Here is a 25221-nt window from a genome sequence, read left to right as displayed (position 1 = left end):
CATTTACAGAGCATTGCTGGCAAAAGCAGTTTTGGGGCGCCTGGGTGGCTCAATTGGTTAAGCGTCTGCCATCGGCTCAGGTCATGATCCCAGGGACCTGGGATCGAACCCCACGTCGGGCTCCCTGCTCAATGGGGAGCCTGCTACTCCCTCTCCCTCTGCTGATCCCCTACTTGTGCTCTCTCTCTCTCTCTCTCTGTCAAATAAATAAATAAAATCTTTAAAAAAAAAAAAAAGAAAGAAAGAAATTTAAACTTTAAACTGAAATTTAAAACAAAAAACATGGCAATTTGGACTGCAAATAGGTATAATAAGGGTTTCTGGTCTTTCCTACCTGAATCCACCTCAAATATCACTTTCAAGTTATTGTTTGTAAAGCACCACTTTATTTCACTGTTCCCAAGGTCAAGAACTTGTGATAGCTTCCTATTGTCATTTACCTTGGCTTTCAAGACTCCCCTCCAGGCTCTGGCCCCACCTTGCCCTCCGGATTTATTTTCCGCCACTCCTGGTCAATCTCCTCCCATGCTCTGCACTCCCCAATCTCCTGCGGTCTTAGTACCTCTGCTGGTGCCTGACAGCCACTGGTCTCTACCCCTCTGCCCAGCTAAGTCTTGCTCACCCTTTCAGGCTCAGTCCATTCTGCCTACACCATGATGAACATGTTTATGCCAAGACTCCAGCCTCATGGATCTTGATTTCTGAAATCCATGGCCTTCTAGGTCAATACTACACAATGGACATTTCATTCTTCACTACTTGGTTTCATATGTTTTCCTTCTGTTGTCTATGGTGGATTTTAAATTCTATAGGAAGAAAAAATTCACACTTAGAGACATCATAGTGGAGGTACCAAGTGAGTGGGATTCTACTCACTGAACATGGGAAAGTTAATTGAAATCCCTGGCCCTCAGTTCGTACATCATTAGAAATGAATTTAATGAACTACCCAGATCCAGCATTGAGTAAATGCACTTTGCATCCCCGTATCACTAATTCAACAAAAACTCATTGAGCCCCTGCTAAATGTCACACATGATTCTAAGAGCTGAGAGAATTCAGCCATAATTTATCTTCCTCCTGAGAAGGTCTCACAGTTAAGGTGAAGAAGCTTGCTTTGGAACATAGTGAGCCCCTGTTACTAAGGGTATACAAACAGAAGCTAAGGAGGTGTTTGCTGGAAGTGTTGGAAGTGTTTTAGCAAGGACTCCTATAGGCAGCAGAGGCCTACAGGTCCTGTCAGGAGGCTGGGGGCCACACACACTTCCTACCCTCTGGAATCCAACCAGTAAGATAGAGTCACAGGGTCAGTTTGCAAATGTCAAACAGGAAGGAAGTTATTGATTTGGTCAGCTTGTCACCAGCTAGACCCCAAGACCTGATGTTTACTGCCCACCTGCTTGTACTGACTAACCTTTGTTTCATTTTTCCTTCAGCTCTTCTTTCCAGCTTACCTCTTTACTCAGGCAAATGAAACCCCGGAACCACCCACCATCCCAAACCACCCAGACCTTTTGAGCCAATCCCCTGACTCATACCCGCAAGGATGGACTATGGAGTGACCTCTTGAATGACCTACCATTACCATTACCTCATTCTAACACTAAAATCTCCACCCACAGGGGAGCATCAGCCTCATTCACATAACACACAATGTATGGATAGGCATGTTTCCTAAGGTGCATCTGCGACCTCATGCCGCCTCCCTCTACATACCATGACAAGGCTTCCTGATCTAAATATTCATCTTAATCCTAAACCAAAGGAACCCATTCACCTTCTCTAGGGGAGTCATGGCTTTGCAAGCCATTCCCTGTGATCTCCTTATTTGCTGCAAGTAAATTTTGTTTGACAACTCGACCGGGTACTGCTTTGATTCACTGGGAGCGAACTCATGTTGGTTTGGTTACAAGCTCACACTGCTAGAACAAAATATCACAGGCTGGTGGCTTAAACAACATTTCTCATGGTACTGGAGGCTGGAAGCCCAAGATCAAGGTTCTGGTTGATTCAGTTCCCTGTGAAGACCTTCATATCCTTACATGTCAGAGAGAACAAGCTCTGGTTTCTCTACCTATTCATATAAGGATGCCATTCTCAACATGGGGAGCCCATCCTCATTTCAACTTCATCTAAACCTAATTACCTCACAACAGCCCCACCTCCAAATACCATCACACTGTGGGTTAAGGCCTCAACATAACATATGAATTAAGGCCGGGGGGGGGGGGGGCGTACAAAAACATTGTCTATAACATGTAATAATTAATTGATACAAGTTAATTACATTTGCTATAGTGTATTTATTAATTACATAGGTAATAATTAAATACAGATGAAAAAATTAATAGCCATGCAAGCATCAGATATTTCTTAGCAGAGTTCTGGTAAAATATGGGATAGAGAATGTGGCTGGTCCTCAGGCTACCCACCTCCCACCTAGAAAACAAATCTTAAGGGAGGTTGGTGGAGTGAGAATGGGTGAGAAGCAAACCTGGAGAACAGCCCCTGAGCAGCCTTTCGAAACAGCTGCAAGAATTAGGCCAGGTGCCCAACTCAGCCACTCAGAATCATTCCCTCTTTCCTAGGAAAGAGCGGGACACCAAAAATGTTGTGTTCCTTCTCCCCTGTGGTTGCCAGACATTGAAGGAGGGCTCACCTGCAATAGTTCTCAATATCCTTTCAAAAATGCAATATTAAGATTTAATCTGTTATAGCATCTGGCATAGCAGGGAGCCCTCATGAGCTTTTTTTAAACCATCAGACCATCCCCATGCCAGAATGCCAGCCCCACATCTAAATGGACCTCATTTACCATCCACAGCTCACAGACCTGGCCCCGAATGACTTACAGAATCCTCCCCTGCAAACTACATCCCCATCCGCCAGATTCTGTCATCACAAATCATCCACCACTCAGTCTCATCCTGCAGGTTCTATGTTCCTAACTCTGGGCCGCATGCCTCTTCCTGAATACAGCTCAGTGTCCCTCCAGCTCTGCCCCCCACGGCCACTCCAGAAAACACTTCTCCCTCTCAGCTTTTACAGACCTTACCCATCATCTTGTCCCATGCCTGCAAGAGGATCCCACTACACAAACCAGGGTCTACGGGAGGGGCTCAGTGACTGCTGATCTTATCATTTTGAACAGTTAAGGGCTGAGATGTGCCAGTCTTTACCTGCCTTTTAATTCCTAATGATAATAAGAATATAATCATTTATTACCTGCTGGCTATGATCGAAGTATATGCCAATGAATTCACATGCATTATGTTCTTTGACTCTCAAAAGAGCCTCTAAGGTAAACGTTTCTATTACCAGCCCCATTTTATAATCAGGAAGCCAAGGCTCTGAGAGGTTGGGACCTTGGCCAACCTGGTAAGAGGTGGTAGGGCTCAGTGTTGCCGTTAGCCAAAGAGGTGTGGCTTTCTAATGTGGTTTTAACTACACCTGGAGGATTATTGAAAACCTCCCTTTCCATGTTCTGCTGTTGATCCTGGGGTTTTGTTCCCCCTGGAAGACTCATCTTTGTCTTTGCACACTGAGTTGGAGTGGCCTGGATGTGGGCGGACAATTTCTACCTCCAATGGGTTGGGACGCCCTCAGCTAGTCGCGTAACCTCTATAACTTTTACCTTGCCGTCTGCAGAATGGGGATAATGCCACCAGCTTTGCCTTTTCCTGCCAGTTTTCCAGGATTGTGGTGAAAATCCAGTGAGGTGCTGCATGTGAGAGCATTCTGAAAGAATAAAACAGTCAAGTCAAAATATGGTTGAGCATCAGAATGATCCAGAGGGTTTGTGAAACCCAGATTCCTGGAGCCCATCTGCAGGTTTTCTTTCCCAGCAGTCCGGGGTGGGGCCTGTGAATCGGTATTTCTAATAAGGTCCCGGGTGATGCTGATGCTGCTAGTTTGGGGACCACATTTTGATAACCACCATCTGATGCTAATAAGTGTCCTCAACAAAGTGCCCCCAGTGTACTCCCAAAGTCAGCCCCCTTCTGTGTCAAGAGGGGCGACAGTGCAGCCTGGATTTCAGTCCCTATAAGCATCCCAGGGGCGTCACAGACAAGGAAACAAAGGGAAACTCTCCTTCTTTCTCAGAGAAGTTGTCAGGTCAGGCTCTTGATGGGTTAATGAGAGGGTAGGGGTGCCAGGCCAAGGAGCCGCGGTGACGAGCACAAGACTTACAGGTAAAATTACAGCAGCCACCAAACAGGCGGGGACATGAGTCACGGCAGCGGTATCTGGGAAACAATAAGACGGCAGCGCAGACTGCAAGGCCATCGATGGCTCGCTCCAAGATGGCCCTCCTATGCGCAGGAACAAAAGTACACTCTGTGTCCCGGTGAACCTCCCCGGAAGGCTTCCGCCCAGATCTCCTGACAGGCTAATAGGAGTTTTTCCTTTTCCTGACATGGGGGCCGTTCTCTCTTGATGCCTGAGTGTGTCTGTGGTTGGTAACAGCATAATTTCCCTCGGAAAATGTCTTTTTCTTCTGTCCCTCTCATCCCCCATGCAGTGCCTGCTACAAGGGAGGGGCGGTGGGGAGAGAATGAGAGCAGGTTGTCGCTGCACCCTTAGCCATCTCGGGCGGATGGGTCGCGAAAAGGAAGGTCAAGGCCAGGCTTCACCTGCCCCAGGCCTGTGGGCGGGTACTGTGTTCCCTGGTGAAGCGGGCACCTAGGCAGCCTCAAACACCCCTGCGGTGGGCACTGAGCTGTCATCGTCACGGGGATCAAGCCCTCTCTCCTCTCGGTTACGGTTGCCAGGGGCCAGTGGAGCTGCGCTAGACGCCCCTAGGTCACCTGCTGGCTGAGGCCGCGCTGGAATCTCCTGGAATCTCCGTAGGAACGGGCAAGGGGCGGGCCCGTCCACCCAGCGTCTGCTGCTTGATTTCTGCCTTCAAAGTCCTCGCGGGTATTCCACCACCCCCTTGCCTGAGGAGTCTGGGCTCCTCAGATATGCAAGTGACTCATTTTCCATCCATCAGAGATGAGACTTAAATAAATAAAAAGGTACTTCGTGGGGCGGCTGGGCCTAATGATAAGCAATTATAGGAAGCCAAATGAAGGCAGTGCTTTGTGCGGGGCCTGTGAAATTGGTTAAGCAAAAAAGAATAATGACCCGTTTCAGTGATTCATCCCTTTGCTCATTTCAGAGGGAGCATTATTTCAGTTAAGTGATGCAATTAATATGAAAATGAGGGAATCATTGTTTAAGGAGATGAGAGGAAATCGGGGAGGGGGCCCGGATGCCACAGTGGGGAAGCATAAGGACCACTGAGATGAAAATTTGCATAGGTCAGTAGCAATGTGAAGCCTTTAGCACGTATTCAAAGCTTGGCTTGCATTGTAATACTTCGCCATTAAATTCTCATTATGGTGACCTGTGTCCAACACAATCCAATTTTTCAGAATCTTAATGATAAAAAGTTAATTACGTTAAGGTGAAAACCTTTTGTACTGGGCCCTAAAATAAAACACAGAAAGGGCACCGTGAGTATCTCAGGACACCGCAGGTAGTGCCAGGAGGGCTTAGATTACTGTTTTATTAACCATAATATGATTTGCATGTTGATTTGTGTGTGTGTGTGTGTGAGCTTTGCACGATCTTTTGTAATGAAGTCAAGAATGATAAATAAGGTGTTTGCTTCTCCTCTTCACTTTTTTTTTCCTTCCTCAGTTCTCTGGTGGTATTTTTCCACTCAGTAGCTAGCAGACTGTATCCCAAGGACTGGTCTACACCCTTGGACATGGAAAAAGAAGAGAACGAGGACCTAGGATGGAGGAGGAGGCAGAGAGCACAGAGGATCAAGAAGCAGGTGCAGGGCTGTTACCACCTCCCTCTGTGTCTTGGGCATGGCATTCTATAACCAAGGGTCTCCTAGCAGAGAAAAAGAAAAGAGCATGGTCTGGTCTTTATAGCATGGAGCTTCTGTCACTTACCGGCTTTTTGTCCTTGATCCAAGTACCTAACCTCTCAGAGTTTCAGCATCCTCTTGGGCAAGAAATGGATAATGTGGGCGCCTGGGTGGCTCAGTTGGTTGAGCGACTGCCTTCGGCTCAGGTCATGATCCTGGAGTCCCGGGATCGAGTCCCGCATCGGGCTCCCTGCTTGGCAGCTTCTCCCTCTGACCCTCCTCCCTCTCATGCTCTCTGTCTCTCATTCTCTCTCTCTCTCAAATAAATAAATAAAATCTTAAAAAAAAAAAAAAAGAAATGGATAATGTTGCCCTCCTTGCAGGAATTGTTGTGAGGATTTGGAATCAAGTATATACCACAGTTCCTGCCAGTGGAGGGCTGGGGAGCACTGTTATCAGCATGAGCATCAATGTGCTGTTAGAACCTACAGGAGTACGGTAAACCTCAGTTCCCCTCCCAAGGTGAGCCTCCACTTCTTCCATTATGAAGCCAGAGAGTGAATCATGATTTTAAGATCCTGACGAGACAGAAAAGTAGCAAAGACTGCTGGTCCCCTCCACATAATCCAACACTGGCAACTCCCAAAATAGGGAAAGGGTGGCCAACAGATCTCTGGAACTAGAGGAAGATCTGTGAGAATCCACGGAGCCAGAGAAGGTGATTGGGACCCCCGGAGGTGGGGTGGAGGAGGTAGGAGACACAACTCCCCAGAGGAGAAGATATCCAGGGCAGACCCCTGCAAGGCAACAGTGATAGGGTAACATCAGAATGGCACAGGGACCAGCTGAAGGGGAGCATCGAACTATGTACTCAGGTTGACCAAAGTCTGCTTCCTCCCACACCTTCAAACCCAAAAGCGAGGTAGTTGCAACCGAAGGAGAAGAAAAGCTAAAAGAGAATCAGTGTCAGGGCAGAGGCAGGGGTTGTAACTGAGACGCAGCCACTCCTCTTCCACGGAAATTTGTCAAGAGAAACGATAGCCAAGGCCTGGAATTTACCCTTTAATGCTGACAAAACCAGGAAAATACACACTATCCAAGGAGTAAAATGGCTCTGGTAATAATAGTAAAAACTTACCAGGCACTAAGTGTGTGTGAGGCATGTTTGTACATGCTACAGTTAACAGTCTCCTCAATTCTCACAACTACTCTGTTATCCCAGTTTTAAATATGAAAGAAGGAAAGTACAGAGAGGTAAGTGAATTGACTAAGATCACACAGCTGGCCATTGGCAGAGCCGGGCTTTGAAAGTAAGCAGTCTGGCTCCAAAGCCTGTGCTCTGACCATCTCAATTTACTGCATTCCTGACAGAAATACAACAAACTGATGGGGCACCTGTGTGGCTCAGTGGGTTAAGCATCTGCCTTCAGCTCAGGTCACGATCCCAGGGTCCTGGGATCAAGTCCCATGTGGGCTCCCTGCTCAGGGGGGCAGTCTGCTTCTCCCTCTCCCTCTGCCCCTCCCCACCATGCTTTCTTAAATTAATTATTAATTAATTAATTAATTAAATCTTTAAAAAAAGAATTCGGTAGATGGATTGAATAACAGAATGAATATAGCTGCAAAATAAACCAGTATGTTGAAAAATTAAATCAAAGATGCTACCAATAACATCAGGAGGGGATACAGGGATGAAAAGTATGGAAGAAGAAAATCTGTCAATATAAGCATCAGCATATGCATCATGGGACCCCTAGAAAGAGAGAAAAATATGAAGGAGAAAATATGCAAATAAATGACTGATAACTTTTTCAAATTAGAGAAACATATGTGATTGAAACATTTATAGAATCCAAACTTACAAAAAACCATGCATACTTTAACCCAACAAAGAGAAAAATAACATCAATAAACACTTGAAAAATGATTTAAAAGCTTCCAAAGGAAAAGGTCACCTACAATGAAACAAATATCCAACTGACATCTGATTTCTCAGCAGGAAAATAAATGCACAGAAAAACTCTGAAGCTAAAATTTTACATTCATCAAAACTTCTTTTTGAATGCCAGAGTATTTTCAAGTACATAGGACTTCACTTGGGTTACCACACAAAGACTCTCTTTGAAACATACTTGGAGGAGTACTTCTATATGAGAAAAAATAATTAAATAAAACCTTACAAGATAAGGGACATATAGTAAGCTTAAAAACCAAACAGGGGCGCCTGGGTGGCTCAGTTGGTTAAGCGACTGCCTTCGGCTCAGGTCATGATCCTAGGGTCCTGGGATGGAGCCCTGCATCGGGCTCCCTGCTCGGCGGGAAGCCTGCTTCTCCCTCTCCCACTCCCCCTGCTTGTGTTCCCTCTCTTGCTGTCTCTCTCTCTGTCAAATAAATAAATAAAATCTTAAAAAAAACAGGAAATATGGCTGAAAGATGTTTGAAAATGTGTAATAACTACCCGTTAAATATTAAGATTCTAAACTCACTTCTCGAAAGGCAGAGACCCATGGATTGGATTTAAAAACAAGATCTAGTAATTCGTGTATACAACAGACTCACTTAAAGGACTATTTCAAAAAGTTGAAAATAAATAAATGAATGAGCTGTAGCAGGCAAATATGAAGTGAAATGACAATTTTGACAGCAAAAGAAAAAATATAAAGTGGGAGGCAAAAAGAAATCAGAAAGGGACAAAGAGGAACACTATATCCTACTAAAAGAAACAATAAATCAAGAAGCTGTAAAAGTCATGAGCATAACTGTACCCAAACACATGGCATTTAAAAATCTGTTGATTTTAGGGATGCCTGGGTGGCTCAGTTGATTAAGCGTCTGCCTTCAGCTCAAGTCATGATCCTAGGGTCCTGGGATCAAGTCCTGCATCGGGCTCCTTGCTCTGCAGGGAGGCTGCTTCTCCCTCTGCTGCTCCCCCTGCTTGTGCTCTTTCTCTCTCTCTCTCTCTCTCTCTGTCAAATAAATAAATAAAATCTTTAAAAAAAAAAAAAAAAAGCTCATTTTTAAAAAATCTGTTGATTTTAATGTTATATGTTTAGGTTCTTGCAGTCCCGAAGATAGTGATAAGGTCCCCAAGGGCCACCCCAATACTCCACGTTGTTTTGTTAATTCTGCCCACACCTTCATAAGTCATCCCTTCATTAAAGTTTCTTCAGTCGAACCATCTGAGTTGAATTCTGTTTCTTACCAGACCTCAACTGTAACTTTACAGTGTACAACCCTCTGGAAACAAGTCTATGTTTGTATCATGAAAAGGACAGGAAAAAAGGGTAATATATAGGTTCTGGAGTCAGACAGAGGAGGTCTGAGGAGTCTTAGCTCCCCTGCTTACCATTTGTGTGACCCTGGGCAAGATGCCCAAATTCTCTGAGCCACAGTTTCCACAAATATAAACGTTATATAGTAATTCCTGCTTCATAATGTTTTCTGAGTATTCCCAACATAACAATCACTCAATAAATTTTGGTGATGATAGAAATAATAGAAGTGGTAATATTAATACTAATACTGATGGCAATGCTACGAATAAAAGAAGTTGTGGTTCTTGGTATTGTCATTGGGCTTTTTATAGTGCAAATAGTCCTCTATGGTCAATTATACTAAGTACATAAAAGCAAAGGATATATTCTTTCTTCAATAATAAGAAAACCCAATTTGAACTTCTTGATGAGTGTGCAGAGCAGAGTGTGCAGTGATATACTGATGAGTGTGCAGAACACCCATAGACACCTACCCTGATGTATTGCTTCATCTCACTTTGAGGTGAGGTATTTAATATATGAAGCAACACTCCTAGCAGATCTTCCTCTGAAAAGATTCACATGAGGTTTCATAGAGTTGGCTACACTAGATGACACCTGGATGTCAGGAAAAATGCCAAGACCTAGATAACAATGGATCAAAGGGAGAAGGCAGGAACATGAAACCAATGAAAGGAAGATTCTCTGTACAGGAGGAAGGAGATGTGTTCATCAAACAAGCAGTTTGGTGGCATTTTGAGGATAAAAAAAAAGGATATGCAAACATGACAGACAGTAAAAAATCAAGACTCAGGGAATCAAAGGATGAGGTGAGAATCAGGAAACAGGGAAAAGTCAAAATAGTGAGAAGACTGAAATCAAAGCATCCTCCTGCCCCCATCAGGAAGCCACTTATATTCTTCCTGGTGGGACACAACACTACAGAACCAGTTTTAAGCCTCAGGGACTCGTGGCTAAGAAAAGTATCCAAAAATAGTAGTCCCAGTGCTATGAATGAATGTAGCCTATCTATAGCCAACTTTACTCATTTTACGGATCAAAACGTTCTTAAAGATTCACACATTCAGTACCAGTGGCTCTTAAGCAGTTTAGCATACAGTCACCTGGGCAATCTATTAAAGCTCACATTCCCAGATAAAAAGCTCTGGAATAAGAGCCCAGGAATCAGTATCTTCAACAAGTAGTCCAGATCACTTTTCTGCAGCCAGACAGGAAGCTAGGCATAGGGCACAAACAATGTGTGGAACCATTGTTCTATAGAGCCCCAAGTGGTCCATTTCTCTACAAGTGCAACCCTCAATATATTTGCTTGCTTGTTGACTTTCTTGGGATATTGGTATGTCCTATTCATAAATTTCTTCAGTAAATAAGTGTTCCCTGCATATTTACCATGGGCATGAGTGAAGAACAAGGCGATTCTTGACCTCCCTCAAAGAATTCAAAATGTAGAGAAGTTCAGGCTTGGCCCCTATGAACTAGAACACAGAGTAGAGTAAAACAAGACTATAAGGAAGTACAGCAACACAAAAGAAACGAGCTATTGATGTGGACTGGGGTAATCAGGGAAGACTCCATAAAAGAGGCAGATTTAAATTAGAGAACGAAGGAAGAGTGCTCCATGCTGAAGGAAGAGCACAAGCAAATGCTTGGATAGACTAAGAAGGTAGGTGTCTTTGGCTAACAATGGGTAGTGCAGTATTGCTAGAATATCTCAAGTACATCAGCTGAGACCTGATTATCAAAGGCTCTGCACATCTCTCAAAGATGTTGGACCTTTGGTAGTAGGATGTGGGGAGATAATAAAGATTTTGAAGGAAGACAGCAGACATGATTTAAGCCTTGTTATAGGAAGATAACTCTACCGAAGTGTACATTGAATATTAAAGAGGCAAAGGACTGGAAGTGGGGTTGTGACGATCCAAATGAGAAAGAATGAGGCTCGAACCTGGACAATAGCACTGGGTGTGAAGAGAAGGAGAGTGTGGCCACTCTAATCTCAGCCATGTCACTTACTGAATGCATGTTCTTGGGCAGAGCATTACTCTCTCTGGGTCTCAGTTTCCCTCTTTGTAAAAGGAGATTAATGACTATCTACTAGTCTCCTTCCCCGGATTATTATGGGATGTGTAATCATCAAAATCATGTCAAGTGTTTTACAGGGATAAGGAGTTATTAACATTAATGATGACGATCAGGTCTCTATTAGTGGAAAAGCAGGCAGTCAGAGGCAAGTGTGAGACCAGTGGCACTGAGGAGGACGGGCAGTCTTTGCCCCTTTCTCAAGCACTTTCCCCTTTAAGCCGTTTGGAGTTCTTATGAAATCCCCTAACACACAATTCCAGCAAATCCTAAATCAACCACTCCAGCTTCATCGCCCTCATTTTGGACTCTAACCCGGCCCTTTGAAGCACTAGTGCATCTTAGCTCATGTTTTCCCCGTAGGCACCCGTCTCAACAGCTGGACATATTTAGAAAGCAACAGAAAAGCCCACATCTCACCTGAGGCTTCATGTCTGTAGGCAAATGAGCAATGGTACAAATTTCCTTATTAAGCGGATGGGCCATCTTCCCTGAAGGGAGAGAAGGAGGTAACACAAAATGTAGATCCCTGGGGACAAGACTAGGGCTATTATGCTGAATGTGTATCTCATTCTTTTCTGGCAGACAAAGGTGGCAGGAGGAGGTGACACTATTCAGCCTTTTAAGTGATGTATTTGGCCTCAGCGGGAGACCTTAGGGAGCCTTAAGCAGAAATCCCTGTGGCATTCTCTGCTTGCCTTGCATACTTCTTTTCTCCCCCATCTGCCCCCAAGACCCTGCCAGACCCCTCTCCCAAGGTCCAGTCCTGATTATACATTGGCTCATAAATATCGTGAAGAAACATCAGGTTCCAAATGCTCCACACCATGATTTTGACCCCCAAACCTGCTTCTCCTTTGTCACCTCTCCAAAAAGCCCATAGAAACCCACTCTCCCAAAGCCCACCTGGCTCTCAGGGGCTGTTGGTCCCCAGGTTGACCCCCGAGCCCACATGGAGGGCCAGAGCAGACTCGGCCAGGACAAAGGTCCTGACTCACAGCCCTTTGCTCTTTTTTTTAAAATAATTTTTCTATTTCTGTATAGATGCCATACAATAGTTATATTAGTTTCAGATATACCACACAGTGATCTGACAAGTTTATACATTATGCTGTACTCGCAACAATTGCAGCGTAGCTACCTTCCCTCTTTTCTTTTTTTTAAAAAAGATTTTATTTATTTATTTGAGAGAGAGAGGGAATGAGAGAGCACAAGCAGGGAGAGGGCCAGAGGGAAAGGGAGAAGCAGACTCCCAGCTGAGCAGGGAGCTTAATGCGGGGTTCAATCCCAGGACCCTGAGATCATGACCAAGCCAAAGGCAGACGCTTAACCCACTGAGCCACCCAGGCACCCCTACCTTCGCTCTGTTTATGCCATACCACAGAATCCCTTGAGTAACCTCAAGGTCAAGAAGGAGCAAAGTGGGCTCCATCTACCTCTGAATCAGACCTGATACTAAAATTAGGAAGGCAAAAAGCTAGGTGATAGCCTACTGATTTATGGAAAGACCAGAAAACCAGGATATTAATTAGGTTCATTATATCCTTTAATAATGAGATTCAGTTGACTTATAACCAGTTATAGGAGCACTGTTTTTCACTCTGCATTGTTAATTGTACTTACTCATTTTTACAGTTGCTAAATTATAAAATACACTAGAGTTGTGAAGTAGAAGGAGGGATTTATGTGTGTTCTGTGCTAGGCTGCATGATGGAAAGTAAAATTTAAAGTGTTAAAGAGTCCATGAGAGAGCCAGTGTTATTCTCCCTGACCCACAGTCCCCAGATCCCCAGATAAGAAATCCTCTGCAAAGAAGGCCAGAGCAATCATCTCCCTCTGAAGCCATTGCAACCAGGCTTCAATCCGTGGCTCAGGTCTCCTAAAGCACTTTGTGATTCCAGGAGTGGTTACAAATTTGTGTCACAAACACCCCCCAGGAGACCCATGCCTTTTTTTTTTTTTTTTTTTTTTTTTAGAGAGAGAGAGAGGGAGAGAGGAGGGGGGTGGGATAGGGGCAGAGGGAGAGAGAGAGAATCCTGAGCAGGTTCCATGCTCAGCACAGAGCCCGACAAGGGCTCGATCCCACAACCCCGAGGTCATGACCTGAGCCAAAATCAAGAATCAGATCAGACACTTAACTGACTGAGCCACCCAGGCACCTGGAGACCTGTGCTTTCTTAACTACCTAGACTCTGTTATGAGGGAACCAAAATTATCACCATCATCATCATTAATTTTCTCCAACATACTGTGTGATCTTGAGCAAGTTACCAATAACCTTGAGCCTCCATTTCTGATATGTGGAGTGTGAGTTAGAATAGCTTCTATTTCCATCACACAGGGCCTCACACACACAAAGTGCTCAATGCCTATCAGCTGCTGATGGTACCAATTACAGTAGCATGTCAAGCCAAAAATTACCCAAATGTGTATTTTCTACCTAACCAAAGAAAGTATCTCCCACCCTAGTGCAATTTCTGTCTCCCAGGCAAGCTTCACCTATTTGGTTTAGCAGAGAAGATGGAAACAAGCAATGATTTCACCCCTCAGGTAGAACCCTCTCCCCTCCATACAGGAAAGGCGCCCTGCCTTGTACATCAGAGACTCTGTCGTTTATCAGCTGCACATACATATACACACCACACTATACACAGAGACAATGGCATTGGAGAAAGGGTATCTTAGCAGCTATTATAAGACTCTCCCTTGTGAAAGATGCTGCGTTTTTGTTTTAGAGGAAATAGTGGACAAGGTATTTCAGCTAAGGGGTGAGGTTCCAAGGAACAAGTACAACTAAAAATAGATGCTTACTCTGCTGCCTTCTAAAAAAAATAGGTTTTTCTGCTTGTGGGAACTTTGTTTTGTTGAACTCCCAGGTGTCTTGGCTTTATAAATCCAGGGACACAACCTGGGAAGAACTTGCTCTCCTTGATAAAGAGATGAAGAATTTGGAGTTCCCCCAAAGAAAACCTAGCAGGAAAATCCGCTGATGGAGGCTTCACCTTGGATACAGAGGGAGAGGGGAGCCCCAGAAGTGATGAGAATTCAGTAAATGAGACTTCCTCTAGTATTGAGATAGAAGATGGGAGAGTCAGTGCTTCTATCTGCTGGCAGCCTGAAGCAGGGTGAGAGAAAGACCTTACAGACCAAAGTGAAATCTGCAAAACGTATAGTGGGCCCAAATTAAAATAGGCTTGGTGAGGTCTTTGCACAGATTAACTAATCAACAACAATTTATCAATTACCACTATGGTAGTTTATGCATTCTAAGATGCACATTTTTTTTTCCACACTTTAATGCCTTTGCAGTCAGAATTCACCTTACAACTGATGGGGTGTTAATAGTACTTGACAATTTGGGGGTTTTTCTTTCTTTCTTGGAGGTAAGGAGAAGCGTGGTGTGTCTTGCAATCAGTAGTATCTCAGATTTTTTGGAATATGGTGGTTTCTTTGATAGATGTACCAATGACTCCAACTCTCCAGACCAGGATTCACAAACACAGGCATTATCCTAGTCCTCAGGGTTACCAGGTTAGATCCTGGCCAGCTAAGACAAGCTCTGTTAATTTTTCATTTAAACTAACATCTCCCTGAGTTCAGAGTTCTTATCTAATCTCTAATATATGATAGAGCACAGAGAAGAGGCAAACTTAATTTTACCTGACACTTTTGCCACGGGATGATTAGCCAGCTGACAATGTGCCTTGATTAACTCAGTGGGTCATAAATATTTTGGATCTTTCCATTTTCAGATTACCACAAGGAAAGGCAACTTAGGGCATTGCTTCATCATAAACCGAGTACTTTTAAATCCACTTATTGTGTTCTCGCTCTGCAAAACTCACTCTCCATTCTTCCCATTCAGTTAAGGAAACATACATGATTTTTATATCACGTTTTTCTTCTCAAAGAAGAGACTTGAGCTTTCTGATTTCATCTCAGCCTGGTGGAGACTGTGGAATCAAAACATCCAACACAAGGTCTTTTGTAGACTAAGGAGCACAGCACAATGAGACCCTTCCTCAGTGATGCTACAGACCTTTAGTAAAAACTCCCAGACACAGAGCACACACACGCAGCCTGCCTACACTCACTCACACACTCACTTATACTCATACACATGCTCACACACACATTTCTTGTTAAGGATCACGATTTTTATATCTAGATAGACTTAGAGACAGAACACCCAGCGTGCATGACTGAGGGAACTGCGGGCATCTGAGATGCACGAACATTAACTAGAGTCATTCACGTCCAAAGGTTTAAAAAGATGACCAACAGAGAAAGAATTTAGCTTGGGTGACGGATCCCGGAACAGCAACAGCTAGACTCCCCGATCACTCACTATGTCCCAGGCCCTCACGCACAGTATCACTAACATCAGATGATCCTTTAAGGGAGGTTCCGTGGTCGGAGAGGCAATGAATGAGGCTGAGGTCACAAGATCAGCAAACACTGGGGCTGGGAGTCAGACCCAGGACCATCGATTGCCACAGTGTTAGCTCTCTCCCTTTGCCAGGTTGCTTCTCATTGTCAGCCATTGTCTCCCTCCCTTTTCCAGCCCTTGAAAGAGTTTCCCTGCTCTCTCAGTTAGCCCTGCCTCTCAGAATGAGACTACATTGGCAGCATTGCCAATCTCCAGGTGGTGAGTAACCTCGCTTTGCATCTAACCTTGTGTTCCCCAGTCAGTGCTGACAGGTAGTAGCAGTCCCTCCTTTTTGAAAATGTCACCGAGCCATCTTCAAGGAAAAAAAGGCGATGCTGACATTCTACTTTCCCTGTGACTCCCTGGAGAACGTTTAATCCCCATGACCTTGTGGCTATTTAAAAAGAGCCAATCCCCAGACCTTGTCAGTTGGTGACAGCCAGCATTTTGTCTAATGGGCCCGAGGGTAGGCACAGTTTGCAGTGGGGAAGGGTAACATCTGGCTGGTGTTTAAAAAGCAAATGGGGTTTCTCAACAATTATTATTCATCAACAGTATTCAAAGGCATGTTTTGTCTGCATTGTTGTTTATAGAGAAAAACAATTCCCGAGCACAAACATTCAAAATCTATATTGTTTTTATGATGAGCTAGCAAGATGCCCCTTTAAACTAAAGAATCAGAGGAACTCCAATTTGGTTTTTATGACACCAAAAATTGAATATTACAGTATTATTAAGAAGTATTAAAGCATAATAGCCATGAACATTAATAACTACCACTTATTAAGCCAGACAATGACCTTGGTGATTTGCATTATCTAATCATCTCCTCATAATAACTCTCTATATTTAAAGGATTTCCCAATTTTCAGAGAAAAAACTGAGACTAAGTCAAAGAGACCCAGGATGGGGCCCACTCTGAGAAACGTTTGTCATCTGCCTATGACAAGATTAGTATAGAAACTATACTAACTTTAGCAACTTTTACAGGCATTTAACACTGCCATGACAACCAACCAACATTTCATTTTTTTCTAGTATTTTGTTTTTACTTTTTGTATTGTACAAAAGTATCAATCTACAATGGATTGGAAATTAAATAACAATTTTTCCTTCACCACAGATGGCTTTAGAAGCACTGTTCAAAGAAAAACTCTTGCTCTGGAAGGATGGTCAAATTGGTAGGAAAAAAAAATATATTCGAATGATTCTAACTTCCCATTTATTGATTAGTCATCCTTCATCAAAGTGGCTTGGGTGTCTGATGGGGCCCTGGCATCTATATTATTTGACACCCTACAAAGATGTAAGGTCCAGGAAAGGGGCATCTGTAGTCCATCTTGTTCACTGGTCTGGTACTGAGGAGACGATTCATAAACATTGTTGAGTGTATGAACAAGTGAACAACTTCTGATGGACAGACATGCTTGAGAAGCATTATCTTCCACATTCCTACCCACCCTCAAGATTTTACCTATGTCAACAGGCTGAAGATTCCCATGAGCTTTCATCCTAGTAGGTAAGAAAAACAGATGAATCAAAAGGGTAATGAAGATTGTGAAAGTCTAGTGAAGGATGGAAGCTGGGTGTGGAAAGCAAAGTACTGGGCCCCCAAAGATGTCCACATCCTAACTCCCAGAACTGTGAACGTGTTGGGTTATGTGGTAAAGAAGGAATAAGGTCGAAAATAGAATTAGGGCTGCTAATCAGCTGACCTTAAGGTAGAGAGATTATCCTGGGTTGTCTGGCTGGGCCCTGTGTAATCATAGCGTCCTTCGAAATAGAGGAGGGAAGAACATTGAAGGAAGAAGAGTCCAGGCAGAAGAATTGAGTGTTGGGTCCCAGAGGAAGGACATGACTTTGCATGTTCCAGGAGCAGAAAGAAGGCCTGAGTGTCTGAGCTGAGGGAGTGAGAGGGAGATCAAATGAGATGAAGCTGGAGGGAGAGGTGGACAGAGGTCCATGAGGGCCTGGGAGGCCACCACAGGGAACTGGGGTTTATCCTACGAGCGGTAGACTGCCTTAAAGGTTTAAGCAGGGGGATAATACAATATAAAAATGAGCTGATGTTTTATAATCTCCTGGGTACTTCACGAGGAGCCCAGACTCAACCAGGTTCAACATTGAAGTCATCATCTCACATATATCCCTGAGTCAGTGTACTGAGATTCACCAAGTCACCCACCCAGAAACCTGAGAGTTATCCGAGACCTCCTTCTCAACCAAGTTCATCAATTTCCCCTCCTAACCAGTTATCCAGACACATTCTCTGTGCCATGTCCATGCATTAGGAAGGAAGAGCTTACAACTGTCCCCCAGCTGGAAGACCTGCCTCTGCCATCGTCCACTTCTAGCTGTCCTCCACCCTGCAGCAAAGCCAAATGCCCAAAGGCAAACCTGGCCATCCTCTGCTTTAAACCCTCCAAAGGTTTCCTACAGTCCACAGAATGAAGTCTAACTCCTGGGGTCTGCACAAGGGTGAGGCAAGTGAGATACTTTCCCCAGGAACAAAACTTAAGGGGGTGCGGGGGGGCGGAGCAAGATGGCGGAGGAGTAGGAGACCTGGATTTCGTCTCCTCTCAGGAATTCAGCTGGATAGGGATCAAACCATTCTGAACACCTACGAACTCAACAGGAGATCGAAGAAAAGAAGAGCAACAACTCTCTGATCAGAAAAGCGACCACTTTCTGGAAGGTAGGACATGCGGAGAACTGAATCTGAGGCGATATTCGGGAGGATAGACGGCAGGGGCAGGGCCTCCATCGGCCGCTTCTGGCAAGTGATAGAACCACGGAGCACAAAATCGGGACTTTTAAAAGTCAGCTCCACTGAGGGACATCATTCTGGTGGCTGAGCGGGGGGTGGAACCCTCCGGGACAGTGTGGTCTCAGGACCCTCGGGGTCACAGAAAGACCGGGGGTGCCTGAGTGCGGCAGAGCTCCCAGGTAACGGAGCAGGGAAGCCGGCTGCAGAGGCGGAGGCCAGGCGCGGGCTCTCAGCTCGGGGTGGCCATAAACCGTGATCCGCGCCACAGCCGGGCCCCTGCTCCTCCAGCAGGGACCCAACAAGCGGCAGATCCGGGGAGACTCACCTTCCTCCCCCGAGAGGAGCCGCGCGGGAGTGCACCGCAGGGATCTGCTGGGTTTGGAGACTCCACCCGGGGTCGGGTGCCAGAGAGAGAAACGCGCGGTCACAGGCCGGGTGAGCACGAAGTCTCCCCGGGGAGACAGGAGTGACTGACGGCTTTTCTCTGGGGGTGCACTGAGGAGCGGGGCCGAGTTCTCGGCTCCTCCAGGGCGGAGATTGGGAGGCTGCCATTTTCACTCTCCGCCTCCAAAGCTGTACGGAAAGCTCGCAGGGAACAAAAGCCCCGGAGAGCAAACCCGAGCAGATTACTTAGCTGGGAGGGGACAAGGACGGGGCAATTCTGCCTCCGGCAGAGACATTTGGAAACCACGGCAACAGGCCCCTCCCCAGAAGATCTGCGAGAACAGCCAGCCAAGGCCAAGTTTACCGATCAATGAGAATGGCAGAACTCCAGCTCTAGGGGAATACTGCACATAGAATTCATGGCTTTTTTATCATGATTCTTTAGTCTTTCAAAGTTAATTTTTTTTTAACTTTTTTCCTTTTTTTTGAACTTTTCTTTTTCCTTTTTTCAACCAATATCTTATCAATCCCTTTTTTAAAAAAACATTTTTATTTTTCATTTTTAGAGTCATAGTCTATCCCTTCATAGTAGTTACCCGTATTTTTGGCATATATATATAAGTTGTTCTCTCTTTAAAATTTTGAGATAGTTTCTTCTAACAGATTAAAATATACCCTAAATCTCTAGTATATGGTTTTTTCTATTCCCCTGCCTGATCACATTCTCTCCCTTTTTTTTTTCTTCTTTCTTTTTTTAAATCCTCTTCTTTCTTTTTTCAAACAACTTCTTATCAATTCCTTTTATAAAATTTTTTATAGTTTCCATCTTTACAATCATATTCCATCCCCTCATCATATCAACCCTTATTTTTGTACATATAAGTTTTTCTTTCTTTAAAATTTTGGGAGACACTTTCTTCTAAAAGACCAAAATACACCCCAAATCTAGTGTGTGGCACTGATCTATATACCAGCCTGATCATATTTGATCACATTCTGGTTTTTTTTGTTGTTGTTGTTTTGTTTTGTTTGTTTTTGTTTGTTTTTATCTTTATCTTTTTCTTTTTCTTTTTTTTCTTTTTCTTTTTTCTCTCTTTCTGTTTCTTTTTCCACTGCTTCAGGTCTTTTCTGATTTGTTTAGAGTATATTTTCTGGGGACGTTGTTACTCTGCTAGCATTTTGTTCTCTCATTAATCTATTCTCCTCTGCACAAAATGACAAGATGGAAAAAATCACCTCAACAAAAAGAACAAGAGGTAGTACCGACTGCCAGGGAACTACTCAATACGGACATTAGTACGATGTCAGATCTAGGGTTCAGAATCATCACTTTAAAGATACTAGCTGGGCTTGAAAAAAATATGGAAGTTATTAGAGAAACCCTTTCTGGAGAAGTAAAATAACTAAAATCTAACCAACTAGAAATCAAAAAGGCTATTAATGAGGTGCAATCAAAAATGGGGGCGCTAACTGCTAGGATAAATGAAGCAGAAGAGAGAATAAGTAATATAGAAGACCAAATAATGGAAAATAAAGAAGCTGAGAAAAAGAGAGATAAACAACTACTGGATCACGAGGGCAGAATTCGAGAGATAAGCGATACCATAAGACGAAACAACATTAGAATAATTAGGATCCCAGAAGAAGAAGAAAGAGAGAGAAGGGCAGAAGGTATAATGGAGCAAATTATAGCAGAGAACTTCCCTAATTTGGGGAAGGAAACAGGCATCAAAATCCAGGAAGCACAGAGAACCCCTCTCAAAATCAATAAAAATAGGTCAACACCCCGACATCTAAGAGTAAAACTTACGAGTCTCAGAGACAAAGAGAAAATCCTGAAAGCAGCTCGGGAGAAGAGATCTGTAACCTACAATGGTAGAAACATTAGATTGGCAACTGACCTATCCACAGAGACCTGGCAGGCCAGAAAGGACTAGCATGATATATTCAGAGCACTAAATGAGAAAAATATGCAGCCAAGAATACTCTATCCAGCTGGGCTGTCATTGAAAATAGAAGGAGAGATAAAAAGCTTCCAGGACAAACAAAAACTAAAGCAATTTGCAAACACAAAACCAGCCCTACAAGAAATCTTGAAAGGGGTACTCTAAGCAAAGAGAGACCCTAAAAGCAACACAGACCAGAAAGGAACACAGACAATATACGGTAACAGTCACCTTACAGGCAATACAATGGCACTAAATTCATATCTTTCAATAGTTACCCTGAATGTAAATGGGCTAAATGCCCCAATCAAAAGACACAGGCTATCAGATTGGATAAAAAAACAAGACCCATCGAAATGCTGTCTGCAAGAGACTCATTTTAGAACCAAAGACACCCCCAGATTGAAAGTGAGGGGGTGGAAAACCATTTACCATGCTAATGGACACCAAAAGAAAGCTGGGGTGTCAATCCTTATATCAGACAAATTAGATTTTAAACCAAAGACTGTAAAAAGAGATGAGGAAGGACATTATATCCTACTTAAAGGCTCTATCCAACAAGAAGATCTAACAGTTGTAAATATCTATGCCCCTAACATGGGAGCAGCCAATTATATAAGGCAATTAATAACAAAAGCAAAGAAACACATCGACAACAATACAATAATAGTGGGGGCTTTAACACCCCCCTCACTGAAATGGACAGATCGTCTAAGCAAAAGATCAACAAGGAAATAAAGACTTTAAATGACACACTGGACCAAATGGACTTCACAGACATATTCAGAACATTCCATCCCAAAGCAACGGAATACACATTCTTCTCTAGTCCCCATGGAACATTCTCCAGAATAGATCACATCCTAGGTCATAAATCAGGTCTCAACCGGTACCAAAAGATTGGGATCATTCCCTGCCTATTTTCAGACCACAATGCTTTGAAACTAGAACTCAATCACAAGAGGAAAGTCGGAAAGAACTCAAATACATGGAGGCTAAAGAGCATCCTACTGAAGAATGAATGGGTCAACCAGGAAATTAAAGAAGAATTAAAAAAATTCATGGAAACAAATGAAAATGAAAATACAACTGTTCAAAATCTTTGGGATGCAGCAAAGGCAGTCCTAAGAGGAAATTATATAGCAATACAAGCCTTTCTCAAGAAACAAGAAAGGTCTCAAGTACACAACCTAACCCTACACCTAAAGGAGCTGGAGAAAGAACAGCAAATAAAGCCTAAACCCAGTAGGAGGAGAGAAATCATAAAGATCAGAGCAGAAATCAATGAAATAGAAACTAAAAGAACAGTAGAACAGATCAACGAAACTAGGAGCTGGTTCTTTGAAAGAATTAACAAGATTGATAAACCCCTGGCCAGACTTATCAAAAAGAAAAGAGAAATGACCCAAATCAACAAAATCATGAATGAAAGAGGAGAGATCACAACCAACACCAAAGAAATACAATTATAAGAACATATTATGAGCAACTCTATGCCAGCAAATTAGATAATCTGGAAGAAATGGATGCATTCCTAGAGAAGTATCAACTACCAAAACTGAACCAGGAAGAAATAGAAAACCTGAACAGACCTATAACCACTAAGGAAATTGAAGCAGTCATCAAAAATCTCCCAAAAAACAAAAGCCCAGGGCCAGATGGCTTCCCAGGCGATTTCTACCAAACATTTCAAGAAGAATTAATACCTATTCTTCTGAAACTGTTCCAAAAAATAGAAATGGAAGGAAAACTTCCAAACTCATTTTATTAGGCCAGCATTACCTTGATCCCAAAGCCAGACAAAGACCCCATCAAAAAGGAGAATTACAGACCAATATCCCTGATGAACATGGATGCAAAAATTCTCACCAAAATACTAGCCAACAGGATCCAACAGTACATTAAAAGGATTATTCACCATGATCAAGTGGAATTTATCCCTGGGCTGCAAGGTTGGTTCAACATCCGCAAATCAATCAATGTGATACAATACATTAACAAAAGAAAGAACAAGAATCACTGAGCAAGGAGACTATGTGGGGCTCAATCCCAGGACACTGGAATCATGACCTGAGCCGAAGGCAGACGCTTAACCAACTGAGCCACCCAGGCATGCCACTATTTGAAGTATATAATTTAATGGTTTGGTATATTGTGCAACCATTACCACCATATTCTAATTTTAGAACAGTTTTACCATCCCCAAAAGTGGCCTTGTACCTGTTAGCAGTCACTCTCCAGCACCCTTGCCAATCTCTCCAGGCCTAAGCAATCAGTAATCTACATTATATCTCTACATATTTGCATATTCTAGACATTTCATAGAAATGGAAGCACAGAACATGTGATCTTTTGTGACTGGCCTCCTTCACATGGCATCTTTTCAAGGGTCATCTGTGTTGCAGCATGGATCAGTAGTTCCTTCCTTTTTCATGCCAAATATTATTCCATTGTATGCATCTGACACATTTTACTGATCCTTTCATTAGCTGATGGATATAAGGGGGGGTTCTATCTTTTGGCTACAATGAATACTGTGGTCAACATTCATGTACTAGTTTTGTGTGGACATATGTTTTCATTTATCTTGGGGGGATACCTAGGAGTGGAATTGCTGGATCACATAATATCTCTATGCTTGACTTTCTGAGGAGCTGCCAGACTGTTTTCCAAAGTGGCCATACCATTTTACATTATCACCAGCAACATAGAATGGTTGCACTTTTCCCACATCCCCACCAATATTTATAATGCTCTTTTCTATTATAGTCATTCTAGTGAGTGTGAAGTGCTATCTCATTGTTTTGATTTCCATTTCCCAAATGGCTAAGGATGCTAAGCATTATTTCATGTGATTATTAGCCATTCATAAATCCTCTTTGAAGAAATGTCTACTGAAATCATTGGCCCAGTTTTTAATTAGGTTATGTGTCCCTTTATCATTGAATTGGAAGTGTTTCTTATATATTCTAGATACAAGTCCCTTATCAAGTATATAATTTGTGCATATTTTCTCCCTGTCCTTGAGTTATCCTTTCCCTTTCTTGATGGTATCCTTAAAAGTACAACAGTCTGAATTCCCACTTATCAATCTTTTCTTGTATTGCTTATGGTTTTGGTGTCATGTCTAAGAAATCATTGCTTAACCCAAGATATGAAGATTGATTCTGGTGTTTCCCTCTGGGAGTTTTACAGTTTTAGTCCTTACATTTAGGACTATGATGTACTTGCAGCTAATGTTTGTGTATGGTGTGAGGTAGAGGTCCAACTTCATTCTTTTGCATGTGGATATAGAGTTGTCCCAGCAATGATTATTGAAGAGATAAATAATAATGCAATGCAATAAAGACAAGATCGGTAACAGTACCATGCTGAGCCACATCGGAGCTGGAGGCAAGAGGAAAAAAAAATCAATAAGACTGACTCATTATTATTTAAAATTTGGTATTTTTATCTTGATTACTGAATTTTTAGAGCCTCTTTAAATTTGGCATCTGAAGTAAATGCTTCATTCACTCACTCTCATCATCGTCCTGATGACTCTTTTTTTTTTTCTCTCAAGACATTTTTTTTTTAATTCTTATGTTAATCCCCATACATTACATCATTAGTTTTAGATGTAGTGTTCCATGATTCATTGTTTGTGCATAACACCCAGTGCTCCGTGCAGAATGTGCCCTCCTCAAATCCCATCACCGGTCCTGATGACTCTTAAGCTTAGCCTGTGAAGCCTTCTCCTATCTGCTCTTCTAACTCCCTGCATCTTAGCCCACCATGCCTCAGCTTTTATCAATAAAATACAGTTTTGTTCATGCAGATTTGTTCAAATACAGATTTGACCATGCTATGTCAAGCATCTCTTATTTTTATCATACTCTTCACTGGTCTTGGAACATATTTTTCACTTTCCATTGCTTAGCTCTTTCCCATCCTACAAGATCAGGTACCACCACCACCCTCCCCCCAGAAATACTTCCTTGAACCTCCAGGTTGGGTTTAATTCTCCTCATCTGTGCTTCCACACTGCCTGGTTTCCTACAACATAGCACTTAGCACACTTATAATAATTACCTATTACTTGTCTTCTCTCCCTCTGGACTGCTGTTCTTTGTCTCTTCTATCCAACTATGTCTTATCCACCTGAACATTCCCAAGTCTTAGCACAGTGCCTAGAACATGACAGATGAAATGTTTAACAGTTCACCCAATGGGAGTATAGCAGGGAGAAAGCGATCCCATCTGCCTAAAGTGAACAGAGATGGTTTCCTCCAGGAACCTTGAGGAAGGACAAGAACTAAGTACCTGTTGCAGAAGTCCTGTCTGCTGAAAAGTGAGGCATCCCAAGAGCAGAAGTTGTGTCCCACACAAGAGCTCCTTGATGACACTCCTATGATAGAAGCAAATCCTCTCAAGACCTCATTAGAAGGTCAGTCTAGGTACAGGAGGGTGATACAGAAATTCATTAACAGGAACTGCTC

Source organism: Mirounga angustirostris, unplaced genomic scaffold (genome assembly GCF_029215605.1).
Source record: "Mirounga angustirostris isolate CCGP_5_RB_7025 unplaced genomic scaffold, mMirAng1.0.hap1 SCAF_2, whole genome shotgun sequence".
Taxonomy (NCBI): domain Eukaryota; kingdom Metazoa; phylum Chordata; class Mammalia; order Carnivora; family Phocidae; genus Mirounga; species Mirounga angustirostris.
This window is presented reverse-complemented; position numbering follows the sequence as displayed.